The sequence below is a fragment of the Lactuca saligna genome, chromosome 8 (genome assembly GCF_052625555.1).
Source record: "Lactuca saligna cultivar CGN05327 chromosome 8, ASM5262555v1, whole genome shotgun sequence".
Classification (NCBI taxonomy): domain Eukaryota; kingdom Viridiplantae; phylum Streptophyta; class Magnoliopsida; order Asterales; family Asteraceae; genus Lactuca; species Lactuca saligna.
In genome coordinates, this window is record NC_136424.1 from 46955938 (window position 1) to 46966997 (window position 11060).

The 11060-nt window shown below is 34.0% G+C and overlaps 1 long non-coding RNA gene across 2 annotated transcripts; it reads right to left on the reverse strand.

The window, feature by feature from the left end:
* Positions 1-5649: 5649 nt before the first annotated feature.
* Positions 5650-9760, reverse strand: LOC145012531 (uncharacterized). Of its 2 annotated transcripts, XR_013664565.1 has the most exons (4): positions 9552-9760; positions 8625-8967; positions 7864-7920; positions 5650-5686 (listed from the first exon to the last, which is right to left on the reverse strand). It is a non-coding gene; the product is annotated as an uncharacterized LOC145012531 (long non-coding RNA). The 2 variants fall into 2 exon arrangements; XR_013664564.1 differs by lacking the exon at positions 5650-5686 and having other exon boundaries at positions 7623-7920.
* Between the last annotated feature and the right edge of the window lie 1300 nt (positions 9761-11060).

An 11060-nucleotide genomic window follows, 5' to 3' on the forward strand; every position in this document is an offset into this window, starting at 1 on the left:
ATAAGTACGCCCAACGCACTCGAGGGTCTCATTTGACATAATTAGAATTCTTCAAGGGCTACGAGTTCATACTTGATTTAGGGCGTTACAGAATTATTAAAAAGATTCAAGATATAAATTGAAAAACGAATCGATAAAGAGATCAAGACTTTCCATACGGATAGAGGTGGAGAATTCACATCGACTGAGCTGAACCGTTTTTGTGATGAAGAAGGGATTTCACTATGTTGACGACTCCTTATGCACCTCAACAAAACGGTATATTCGAACGGAGAAATCGAACCCTACTTGAGATGTCACGGTGCCTAATGAAAGCAAAAAATATTACAAACCACTTTTAGGGCGAAGCGATAAGACATGAAACGTTCATCATAAATCGTACACCTACTCGAGCATTGATAGGTGCTACACCATTCGAGAAATTTTATGGTGAAAAACTGAACCTTGAAGACTTGAAAGTATTTGGTTGTGTTGCATATGAAAGAGTAGTCTCAAAACATTTGAAGAAGCTTGATGATAGGTCACGACCATTGGTATATTTTGGAAAGGAAACCAATTCGGGAGGATTTCGGTTATATAATCCATGGTAAAATAAAATTATTATTAGTGCCCATGTAGTTTGTGATGAAAATAAAACATGGCAATGGAATAATGAACCCAAAAATCAAGATGGAAATGGACCAGGTACATTTACGGTCTTGTGGAGTAACGGTCAAGCAACCCAATATAATGGTGGTCCGAGTCCAACTGCAACAGAAATTGAACAATTCACTGATCCGGCCTAAACCAATGACACTGATAATGATGATAGCTGCCCATCGCAACCTGTTGATGATCATAATAACAATGCAAGTTTTGTCCCACTTCGGCGGTCCACTCGAACTTCAGTGTTGCCAAGAAGATTAAATGAGTACGAGTTAGATGTGGATCCTTTAATGTTGTCATTTGATGAAGAACTACAGAATTTTAAAGAAGCCAAAGTGAACAAAAATTGGCTCAATGCAATGAAGGCCGAAATTGACTCAATCGAGAAGAACAATACTTGGAAATTAGTTCCTCCACCTAAAGGTGTTAAACCTATTGGGTTAAGATGGTTGTACAAAATTAAACGAAATACGAGTGGATCAATTACAAGGTACAAAGCGCATCTAGTCGCTAAAGGCTATGTACAAGAGCAAGGCATTGATTTTGATGAAGTATTTGCGCCGGTAGCTCGAATCGAGACAATAAGACTATTAATTTCTCTTGCGGTCGGGAACTGATGGAAGATTCATCACTTAGATGTAAAAACGACATTTTTATATGGAGATTTAAAAGAAGTGTACGTGTGCCAACCGGAAGGTTTCGTGACACAAGGTGAAGAAACAAAAGTCTAAAAATTGGCAAAAGCTTTATACGGTCTCCGACAATCTCCGAGAGCATGAAATTTGAAGCTTAATAACACGTTGAAAAATATGGGTTTCCAACGATGCATCCAAGAAAATGTAGTTTATAGGAAGGTTGCAAATGGACAATTCACCATCGTTGCGGTTTATGTAGATGATTTGTTCGTGACTGGAACAAGTTTAGAGTTTATAAACCAATTCAAGAGACTAATGGCATTACGGTTTGAAATGCCAGACCTTTTGCTACTTGGGTATTGAAATATTGCAAGAAAATGGTTGTGTAAAGGTGAAGCAAGAGAGTTATGATATGAAGATTCTAAAAGAGGCAGGCATGCAAGAGTGTAATGCAACTCAATGTCCGATGGAGCCAGAAATAAAGTTATCAAAAACTGAAGATGAACCAGAAGTTGAAGCTACCCATTACCGAAAATTAGTAGGTTGTTTACGATATCTCTTACACACTCGTCTTGACTTAGCATATTCAGTTGGAGCAGTTAGCCGTTATACGCAAAGTCCAAGAGAATCTCACGCACGCGATATTAAGCAAATTCTTCGTTACTTGCGTGGTATTCCATCTTTTGGGATAATATATAAACAAAGTAAAATTATGAGCTTGATACGTTATAGTGATAGCAGTCACAATGTGGATATTGATGATGGCAGAAGTACAACAGGTCATGTCTTCTACCTTGGTGACTCACCTATCAATTGGTGCTCCCAGAAGCAAGATACAGTAGATTTGTCCTCGTGTGAAGCTGAGTTCATGGCAGCTATTGCAGCTGCGTGTCAAGCGGTTTGGTTATGGGAGTTGTTAGCTGAGCTGACAGGAATGAAGAAACAGAAGGTGTTGATTCGCATAGACAACAAATCAGTAATTGCATTGTCAAAGAATCCTGTCTTTCACGGAAGAAGCAAGCACATTCACACTCGATTCCACTTCATTCGAGAGCGTGTGGAAAACGAGCAAGTGACTGTTGAACATGTTTCGGGAGATAAACAACGAGCAGATCCACTTACAAAGGCCTTAGGTCGAATAAGGTTCGCAGAGATGAGAGCGATGCTTGGCGTGCAACAATTACCCTCGACTCAGAAATTCAGAGGGTGATTGTTAGTGAATATCTGAGTCCAATGTGGCAAGTTATGTGTGTTTGGTCCAGATCACAAGTCTTGGAGTGTTGTCCAAGTACTCCTTACTTCCTTGAGCAATAAGGAGCGCATATTAGGAAAGTGTAGATAACAAAATCCTAGTTATATTCTATTGTGTTTTGTATAGCATATTAGGAAAGTGTAGATAACAAAATCCTAGTTAGGCAACACTTCAAAAATCAAATTTGCTTTTTCTAATTATATGTTAAACTAGGTGTAAAACATGTGTAATATACAGATTGATTAAAAAAAACTATATATATCAAAGTGTAAATAATAAATATTTATTAAAATAAAATTTTAAAATAAGGAATGAAAAACATATTAATTGCAATTTATTATCATATTTATTACATTTAATACTTTGCATATATAAGTATATGTATTATGTGGCTTTAATTTTAAATATTGAAAAAATCTAAAATTGACATGTGGATATTATTTTATTTTAAAAATATCACAAAATAACAAGTGTTGAGAGATTGACATGGGGCAAAATTGATCTTCATTTATTATAGTAGATTTGAAGTTATAATAACTTTAAAATTTTGGTATATCTTTTAATTAATGATTTATTAAAAATAACTGATAAATAAATTTTGAATTTTTACTATGAAAAATTAATTTATTTTGTAATCGTGGTTCCCACGGGTCATAAACTAGTATGTATATATATATATATATATATATATATATATATATATATATATATATATATATATATATATATATATATATATATATATATATATATATATATATATATATATATATATATGAAACATAAATTATTTTGGGGCCCAAACCTTTGCGAGGCCCGGGGTGGTTGTCCAGCTTGCCCATCCTATTGGGTCGAGCCTAGTAATATCCTATATGTTGTTTCGTTACCTCCACTTTGGTTTTATATTAATATTTTTTTATGTTGGCTACGGTTTCGAACATTTTGACTACAAGTGATATATTTTACTACGATTTCGTACATATCCTTACTAATATATATATATATATATATATATATATATATATATATATATATATATATATATATATATATATATATATATATATATATATATATATATATGTTGAGATCCGTTGAGAACTCATAGTTTCCCGAGAACCCGAACTAAAGGTGGAGTGCTAGATCAAAATTAACTTATTAAGGGTATGATCGTCATCTTACCAATTTTATTTAATGTTTGATTTTTTGTGTTATTGGAAATATTAATAAAAATGTCTAAAAATTATTATAATAAATCAATTTTTTGGATTTTTTTAAAAAAATAATAATAATTTTCGGATTTTTAAAAATACACAGATTTTTTAAATTTTTTTAGAAAACATGAAATTAAAAAAAATAAAAAAAATAACTGAATTTTTTTTGAATAAAAACTAGAAATTTTTAAAAACAATAAAATTAAACAAAAATCTGGAATATTTAACAAAAAAAGCTATAATTTTTTAACAAAAAAATCAATGTTTAAATGCATATATTCATATTTTTTCAAGTGCATATATGCATATTTCTTATACTGTAATATTTATAAATAAATCATCAAAAAAAAAACATTTTTAGTTACTGATCTATAAACAGAATATTCCAAGTATATTAAAAAATACAAAATAAGATATAAAAAACAAAAAAAATGCCACATATTAGCGTTTTCATGTCTTCATATCAAGATTTTCATATTTTCTTCAATTTATCACTTTTCACATCTTATATATTTTCCACAAAATCTTCCAATCTACAAGAAAATTAAAAAAAAAGCAACATTCACAAAAATACATATGTATATATCATGTAAAATTCACATGTGATTATATAATATGATATTCACATGTTATTGTTTCTTTTGAGATTCATACGTGAATTACATTTGATCTATATGTGAATCACATGTAATTCATATGTGATCCACTTGATTTACATGTGAATCACATGTGATTCATATGTAATTAAATGTGATTTACATGTGATTCACATGTAAATCACATGTAATTCACATATGAATCACATTCACATGTGATTTATATGTAAATTACATGTGAATCACATGTAATTCATATGTGATTCACTTGTGATTTACATATGAATGTGATTCATATTTGAATTACATGTGATTTACATGTGAATCACATGTAATTTATATGTGATTCACATGTAAATTACATGTGATTTACATGTGAATTACATGTGATTTACATGCGATTCAGTTATGATTCATATGTGATTCACATGTGATTTACATGTGACTCACTTGTGATTTACATATGAATCACATGTAATTCATATGTTATTCACTTGTGATTTACGTATGAATGTGATTCATACGTGAATTACATATGAATCACATCTAATTCATATGTGATTTTTATTTGATTTACATGTGAATCACATACGATTCACATGTGAATCACATACGATTCACATGTGAATCACATACTTCAAACACTATAATCCATATGCAGTACATTCTAATTTAATCACGAATAAAAACTATATCTTTTTTTTTCGGGACCCGCACTCTGTCAAATCCTCTCATCTGTTAAAAACTAGAAAAAGTTGATTTTAATGAAAAAAACAAACCATGATCGATCTTGCATTTGTATTTTCTTTAAGTATTCACTTGCACATGTGAGGAAACCTTCTATTTCTTTTCTTCTATGTTATGAGTATAACTTTTTAAACAAAACTAGTGCTTGCATTGCTGATGATGTGCACTCAACATACCTAGTCAAGACATTTTGTAAGTCTCTTGAGAGGGTAAAATGGCCATTTATGTCTTTGTTCATACAACACTTCTTGTAGAGAGACATAGTAAATTAAAAGAAGATATTGAAATGGTGTGACATCCCCTAATTTCTCAGCCAAAAAGACCGATTTAATTTATGTTTTTTAAATAAAATCAGAGAAATCCTTTTAAAAGATGTTGCGTAATTGGTCCCCAAAACAAAACTTGATAAAAGTTTATCAAAACCTTTCTTTAAGAAATGTATAGTTTCATTTCATATTAAAACATCGGGATGTCATGTTCCGATACAGATCAAAAGCATAAACAAGACATTATAAGCCTTACAACAGTTATTTACAACTACTGGCCTATAATCCAAAAATCTCTCATCATCCTCCGACTATGCTCGGGGTCCACAACCTGTAATAATAAAAAGCTGAGTGGGTCAGGCTTGGAAGCCTGGTGAGCATATAGGGTTTTCAACCCACAATAATAATAAACTTATTAAGTTCACCAATCAACAATAACCCTGATTACCCATTCCCGTTGTCCTCACTTTACGTCCCTAAACACCTATCACAAGGGACCTAGCCTAAGGAATATCATCGGGATGGACACTACTGCTAAGGGGTCTCCTCAGCCATACATGTCCTAAATGTAACCATGAGGGGGATTGGAGTACGCTAATGAACATTTAGTTCATCAACACCTACAAGTTGCGAACCTGCTAGTGTGCCACTGGACTATCAAGAAAAGTCTGTGGTCGTCATCTATACTCCGCTAGACGACTACAACAACAACATCGAGGCCTCTCACCATTTTAACACACATCAACTATTTTGTCTACCCATGTTCTACCCAACATATTTGTAGATAAAATACATATACAGTTTAAAACTTGTATGAAACATCTGTTCAACAGTCACCTCAAATAAACACTTAATATAATTACACATAGCACGTATTTTATAGAAAATATTTCATATCTAGGTGTAAGATGAAAGTGACTACACACTCACATGATTAGATGATAATCGGGCACCAGTTCGTTTCCTAAAACGATCGTTTCTAATAAAACCGGGAGTTTTATTGAGAAACCGGGCTCTGTGAAGGTTGGGCTTTGAAACCAAAAAGATAAATTTATCGGGCTTCTTGGGCACATCAAGGCGTATTTCGGATGTTTGGTATAATACCAGGGCTTTGGGGGAGTTGGAATGGAAGAAATATCAGTTTAGGGGTGTAAAATGGCAATTTTCCAAATTATCCCCGAGAGGTCTCGCACCTTTCTATTTATAGGGATGAGGCTTCTGATCGGACAGCTGGAGAGAAGCCACGCGGCAGTAGATCCGAAGGGGGCAGCACATGGCTCGCACGTGCGAGCCCTCGCTGCTGATCGCTGATTGGACCAAAGTGTAGGTCCGAGGGTCGGACCCGAAGCAGGAGGAAAGGGAGATAGCTGGTGCGAAGGTCGGACACGCGACATGCATTGCGAGGCTCGGACTAGGCTGCACACGCGTCACTCCTCGGATGCGCCACGACTTCGGATGACTTAGCAGATTTCGGACATGTGGCATGATTTAAGCGAGGGTGACGTGGCCGAAGTCCACGTATGCGAAATTCCTCGGTTTTGGTAAATTTTCTCGATTTTCGCGCCAAAACATCTAAAATCCATAACTTTCGCATACGAGCTCCGTTTTTGACGTTCTTTATATGCACGCGTAGGTAAAATTACGCTCTATAACTTCCGTTTAGACTTCCTCGGCTAATTTTGACTTTAATTTTTATATTATTATTTTTAACAGACCGGGACAGGAAATCCCATAAAAATTCATAACTTCTTCATCCGACGTCCGTTTTCGTCTGTCTTTTTACCGTTGTGCTATTATTGACGAGACCTTCGTTTCTCGTTTAGGTTGTGTTGGCTAAAAATCACTCGATCTAAAATTCGAGTTTTTAGTTGTCTACTGTTAAGCTGAAACTTCGAAAAATCATAACTTCCTCATACGAAGTCAGATTTGGGCGTTCTTTTTATACATATTCTCGGTTTAACGAGCATTACGACTTTCGTTTAGATCACTAAGGCTAAAAAGTAGTTTATCAAAAACTCACTTTTTACGACATTCGGCACCGTGCCGGTTTTGTCGTGAAACTTCGACAGGTCATAGCTTCTTCGTTATAACTCGGATTTTGGTATTCTTTATATATCCATAATCCTTGTCACGACCACTACAAATTTCTTAATAGATATCGGTCTTATCTAATCTTTTTTTTTTTTTTTTGACGCTCAATTTTATTCTTAATTAATTAAACCCTAATAATTAAGCATAAAACACATAATTCACATAATATTCACATAATTCCTTTTCATTTCTTCAAAATGAGTTACAAAGGTTAACCTAGACTATCACATTAATAGTAATGCCTAACCTAGAAACACGGGCATTACAAATGGTAAGTTATTTAGGAATCTTACTCGTGTTCAATGACAATGTCAGCAAAGAACTCTGTAGGATTGACAATCTATGATGGAGTATAAAATATAAATATCAATTCTTTTTAACCTAACAAACTTTTTTTTTTAAAATTTACTAAAATACCTTCAACCATTCTAATGATCCTGCTGGTTCCCATGATGCTACCCCACCATATTTGCTCTGTAATATTATGATCACAATCAAGTTAAACTGTTTAGAAATTAAATTAGAATGTCTATTGAGGAATCCAAGTATTTGTGTTTATTTTTATTTTAGGCATGATCATCAAACACTAGCTATATACAGTTAATTAGATAAGATTATGAGCATAATTAAATCAGTAGAATATGGGATACATGCAAAAAAAAAATAGTGTTTTAATGGAGCGGTTATTTGATAAAACCATTATACTTGACCAAAATAGAAAATATTGCATAATAAAAAGGGCTCTATAATAAAATCAATTATAATGAATCTTAAAAAAAATAATCCAAAAAAAGGCTCTTGAATACTGCACAATAAAAAGGATAATAAATTAAATTACCATAAAAAGATATTTTTACCTTAATTAATAATTACAAAGTGGGATAAAATCATACTTGCTCTTCTTGAAATATTTTTATCTGATTTGAGATCTTTTGGAGGGGGAGAAATAATATATGCCAACAATCCATTTACATCATGAATCAGAAACTTTTTTGCTGACGTAGCAACATGAGTTTTCATGATTTGGATTCCATTAAGGTAGGAATAATCAATGAGGATTTGTATGCTACCAATGATGAGTTTTTTAGAAAGAGATTTAGTGATAATTGTATCCATTTGTGTAGGAAGATCTTGAATTGCTTAAGTATTATCATTGGGATTCAAAATTACACATTTACCCTTTGCTTTTCTCCTTTTTCTCTCTCTTGATGCTTCATGGCTTGCAGTGTTAGCAACATTGGTAAGTTGACTGAGATCTGTGTACTTTTCTACTTTTTCTGACTATTTTACCCTTGAGAATATTTGAGTAACTTTCTGCTTTTAGCACCATTGGTTGTATCTTCTTGATGGATATTCAAATTGTGAGATTATAATTTTGTTCCTTTTTTCATCAATTTCTGTATCGTCTTCTTCTTGTTCTTACCTCTGAAGATTTCCAGTAGCTTATCTTATGAAACCTGATTCTAAGCTTCCACCTCACTTTTGAATTGATTCCCCTTTTTGTGATTTATTAACAAAAGACTGAACAATATTAAACAACAAAATCAATACTAAGATGCGCACAGATGATAACAAAGAACCCTAATTTCACATTTCAACGATAATCAATCACAATATCATCGATCACAGAAATTCATCACCTTCTTCATTTCTCCTTCCATTGCAATAACAATTGCGTTTAATGTTGATTGTCAAACAGAGTGATTTCAGCTACGAATCAGAGACAAATTTTAATAAAATTTTACGTTAACATCAACAAAGAACTTTACGCTCCATAAAAATCGACGGAAGATAAACAAAATCGATGACGAAATCAAGCTAAACACATAGTGTCATAGTTGAAACGAATAAATCTTAACATCAATTTAAAATCTTAGCTTCCGCATGCACAAAGAGTGGAATTTACAATGATTTTTTCTACCTAAAAATATACCTAACTAGCTTATACATCGTTCGGAGTGAAAATCATCGGAAAGACGGAAACGAATATGAAAAGCAAAACAGAATATCACAGATAAACATCACATAAACGATAACATGAAACAAAATGATAATTATCGGCGATTACAATGGAAATGCAGAGATTGAAGGAAGAGAATTCATACCTCTCGATGTGTAGATGCAAAAACTCTTCGTCTTCGTCAACCTTTGTAGTCTGCGAACATATGTTTAAATGAATCTCCTTGTCAATTATATAAAATTCTTTCCAGGCATTTACACCTCCTAAAAATTTTATTGGAAACAGGGGATGTCAATAGAGAAAGAGGAGAGAAAATCTGAATTTGGGGGAATATCAAGGTGAGAGAGAAGGGGGTTGGTGAGGACGACGATGGTTTTGGGGTAGTAATCTGTAGGTTACCTATCTTAAGGATAGAACATTTTTCTACCGAGTTTAATCTCATGATTATTTTTAATAAACCTGATATCCCACTAAACTTATTAATATTTACAAATTTTGCCATTAATCATGTAAGCCATACAAATAACTGATCTAACGTTCCACTTTTAGTTCTCGGGAAACTATGAGTTCTCAAATGATTCTTTCCCCCCCTCCCTCTCTCTCTCTCTCTCTCTCTCTCTCTCTCTATATATATATATATATATATATATATATATATATATATATATATATATATATATATATATATATATATATATATATATATGTTGGTTCCCTTGAGATTAATAAAAAAAATTAGACATTGTGAGATGGTTTGTAAGGCCCTGATCCTCAGGAATTAATAAAGGTATTTTGGTTTGTCTTTCTAGTACCTACTCGGCGAGTTGGCCTCCCTACTCGTCGAGTAGTAGCGGGTTTGCCAATGAAGTTTAATGATCTACTCGCCGAGTTCGCTATGGGGCTCGACGAGTAGATGCTGGCAGATGAAACCCTAAACTTCGGGGCCTTGCACCCTATTTAAAGGGGTCATAAGCCTCCCTTAGCCCCCCCCCCCCCCTTACAGTTCTTTTCCTCCTAAAGACCCTGATTCGAGTGTGAGTGTGTTCTTGGTGATTTTTAAGCTAAAAGGAAAGATTTGGTGAAGGGAGCACTTGAGGAAATAAGTTAAAAGAAGCAAAGGACTTGTGGGGATTCAAGACCTGCCTTTGTGGAACACTTTCTGAAGGTATTAAGCTGTTCCTTGGTTCATTTCCTTCCAAAACCCTTTTGTGCATGGATTCTAGGAAAGGGACTTTGTGTTTAAGTCAAGATCTGGAGTTGTAACTTCAGATCTGGATTCCTTTTGGCCTTGATGTGCATAAAGTTATCCATTTAGCCTAGCATGAGCCTTCCATCAAGTGTATGACTCAATCCCAAGCGTAGATTTGCTATTTTAAGGCCTTAGAGCCTTGCATGCACGTAAACTTTGCAACTTTACGTGAAAAGCATGCCTCAGGAGCCTAGATCTGTAATCTGGAAGCATTGCATGGCTCAAAGGAGTCAGTATGGCTCGAGATCTGATAGGACTCGGCGAGTCTCAGGGGGAGACTCGGCGAGTCATATGAAGGCAGGCATGAACTCGGCGAGTTGGATGAACAACTCGGCGAGCCCGATGAACATTGCTATGAACTCGATGAGTTGGATGAACAACTCAGTGAGCTGGATGAAGATTGCC